A 3623-nucleotide genomic window follows, 5' to 3' on the forward strand; every position below is an offset into this window, starting at 1 on the left:
ATAGGTTAATGTTTCAAAGTATTAGACCAAATCTATTTCTAATTCAAAGTGTTAGATCAATTCTAGCTTTCTAATTCAAAGTGTTAGATCAATTCTAGCTTTCTAATTCAAAGTGTTAGATCAATTCTAGCTTTCTAATTCAAAGTGTTAGATCAATTCTAGCTTTCTAATTCAAAGTGTTAGATCAATTCTAGCTTTCTAATTCAAAGTGTTAGATCAATTCTAGCTTTCTAATTCAAAGTGTTAGATCAATTCTAGCTTTCTAATTCAAAGTGTTAGATCAATTCTAGCTTTCTAATTCAAAGTGTTAGATCAATCCTAGCTTTCTAATTCAAAGTGTTAGATCAATTCTAGCTTTCTAATTCAAAGTGTTAGATCAATTCTAGCTTTCTAATTCAAAGTGTTAGATGAATTCTAGCTTTCTAATTCAAAGTGTTAGATCAATTCTAGCTTTCTAATTCAAAGTGTTAGATCAATTCTAGCTTTCTAATTCAAAGTGTTAGATCAATTCTAGCTTTCTAATTCAAAGTGTTAGATAAATTCTAGCTTTCTAATTCAAAGTGTTAGATCAATTCTAGCTTTCTAATTCAAAGTGTTAGATCAATTCTAGCTTTCTAATTCAAAGTGTTAGATCAATTCTAGCTTTCTAATTCAAAGTGTTAGATCAATTCTAGCTTTCTAATTCAAAATGTTAGATCAAATCTAGGCAGCAGTTTCAGGGCTGCTAAATTTAAATATTGTGAAGATAGTGTTGAGTCTCGAGCACGTGGTCCTGGTGGTCTTCTGAGGACCACTACCACACAGGGTGAGTGGTCCTGGTGGTCTTCTGAGGGCCACTATCACACAGGGTGAGTGGTCCTGGTGGTCTTCTGAGGACCACTACCACACAGGGTGAGTGGTCCTGGTGGTCTTCTGAGGGCCACTACCACACAGGGTGAGTGGTCTTGGTGGTCTTCTGAGGACCACTACCACACAGGGTGAGTGGTCCTGGTGGTCTTCTGAGGACCACTACCACACAGGGTGAGTGGTCCTGGTGGTCTTCTGAGGGGGGTGAGTGGTCCTGGTGGTCTTCTGAGGACCCACTACCACAAAGGGTGAGTGGTCCTGGTGGTCTTCTGAGGGCCACTACCACACAGGGTGAGTGGTCCTGGTGGTCTTATGAGGGCCACTGCCACACAGGATGAGTGGTCCTGGTGGTCTTCTGAGGACCACTACCCACACAGGGTGAGTGGTCCCGGTGGTCTTCTGAGCGCCACTACCACACAGGGTGAGTGGTCCTGGTGGTCTTCTGAGGACCACTCAGGGTGAGTGGTCCTGGTGGTCTTCTGAGGACCACTACAACACAGGGTGAGTGGTCCTGGTGGTCTTCTGAGGGCCACTACCACACAGGGTGAGTGGTCCTGGTGGTCTTATGAGGGCCACTGCCACACAGGGTGAGTGGTCCTGGTGGTCTTCTGAGGACCACTACCACACAGGGTGAGTGGTCCTGGTGGTCTTCTGGTGGTCCTGGTGGTCTTCTGAGGGCCACTATCACAAAGGGTGAGTGGTCCTGGTGGTCTTCTGAGGGCCACTATCACACAGGGTGAGTGGTCCTGGTGGTCTTCTGAGGACCACTACCACACAGGGTGAGTGGTCCTGGTGGTCTTCTGAGGGCCACTACCACACAGGGTGAGTGGTCTTGGTGGTCTTCTGAGGACCACTACCACACAGGGTGAGTGGTCCTGGTGGTCTTCTGAGGACCACTACCACACAGGGTGAGTGGTCCTGGTGGTCTTCTGAGGGCCACTACCACACAGGGTGAGTGGTCCTGGTGGTCTTCTGAGGACCACTACCACACAGGGTGAGTGGTCCTGGTGGTCTTCTGAGGACCACTACCACACAGGGTGAGTGGTCCTGGTGGTCTTCTGAGGGCCACTACCACACAGGGTGAGTGGTCCTGGTGGTCTTATGAGGACCACTGCCACACAGGGTGAGTGGTCCTGGTGGTCTTCTGAGGACCACTACCACATAGGGTGAGTGGTCCCGGTGGTCTTCTGAGCGCCACTACCACACAGGGTGAGTGGTCCTGGTGGTCTTCTGAGGACCACTACCACACAGGGTGAGTGGTTCTGGTGGTCTTCTGAGGACCACTATCACACAGGGTGAGTGGTCCTGGTGGTATTCTGAGGACCACTATCACACAGGGTGAGTGGTCCTGGTGGTCTTCTGAGGACCACTACCACACAGGGTGAGTGGTCCTGGTGGTCTTCTGAGGGCCACTACCACACAGGGTGAGTGGTCTTGGTGGTCTTCTGAGGACCACTACCACACAGGGTGAGTGGTCCTGGTGGTCTTCTGAGGACCACTACCACACAGGGTGAGTGGTCCTGGTGGTCTTCTGAGGGCCACTACCACACAGGGTGAGTGGTCCTGGTGGTCTTCTGAGGACCACTACCACACAGGGTGAGTGGTCCTGGTGGTCTTCTGAGGACCACTACCACACAGGGTGAGTGGTCCTGGTGGTCTTCTGAGGGCCACTACCACACAGGGTGAGTGGTCCTGGTGGTCTTCTGAGGACCACTACCACACAGGATGAGTGGTCCTGGTGGTCTTCTGAGGACCACTACCACACAGGGTGAGTGGTCCCGGTGGTCTTCTGAGCGCCACTACCACACAGGGTGAGTGGTCCTGGTGGTCTTCTGAGGACCACTACCACACAGGGTGAGTGGTTCTGGTGGTCTTCTGAGGACCACTATCACACAGGGTGAGTGGTCCTGGTGGTATTCTGAGGACCACTATCACACAGGGTGAGTGGTCCTGGTGGTCTTCTGAGGACCACTACCACACAGGGTGAGTGGTCCTGGTGGTCTTCTGAGGACCACTGCCACACAGGGTGAGTGGTCCTGGTGGTATTCTGAGGCCCACTACCACACAGGATGAGTGGTCCTGGTGGTCTTCTGAGGACCACCACCACACAGGGTGAGTGGTCCTGGTGGTATTCTGAGGACCACTACCACACAGGGTGAGTGGTCCTAATGGTCTTCTGACGACCACTCCAGCACTGTTCACTATCACACAATGTGAGTGGTGCAGGTGGTCTACAGAGGACCACTACCGCACAGGGTGAATGATCCCGGTGGTCTTCTTAGGACCACTACCACACAAGGTAAGTGGCACTCTAACCAGGTAAGTCCTTCTCAGAGAAAGTGAGTGGCAGGCACAAGTGCCACAGGTTTCCTCTAAGAAGTGACTCCCTACCGACCTTTGCCCAACCCCATCCCAACCTCCCTATCCCTACCTATCCTATTCTAACCTCATCAACTCCCCAGAGACAAGCCTGTGAGACCATTGTCACCTCACATCTCAGCCAGGGAGTGCACTCATTTCCACACATAGTTTGATGCGGGAAAGATTCAGTGGTGATAGATACCACGTTGATAGACACCATTGTGATAGATACCATTGTGATAGATACCACGTTGATAGACACCATTGTGATAGATACCATTGTGATAAATACCATGGTGATAGATACCATGGTGAAAGATACCATGGTGATAGATACCATGGTGATAGATACCATGCACTTCTCACTTGAAAAGCTTGTCCAAGGTGTTTTCTGTACCAAGATGCCACGTGTTGCA

Source organism: Cherax quadricarinatus, chromosome 26 (genome assembly GCF_038502225.1).
Source record: "Cherax quadricarinatus isolate ZL_2023a chromosome 26, ASM3850222v1, whole genome shotgun sequence".
Lineage (NCBI taxonomy): Eukaryota > Metazoa > Arthropoda > Malacostraca > Decapoda > Parastacidae > Cherax > Cherax quadricarinatus.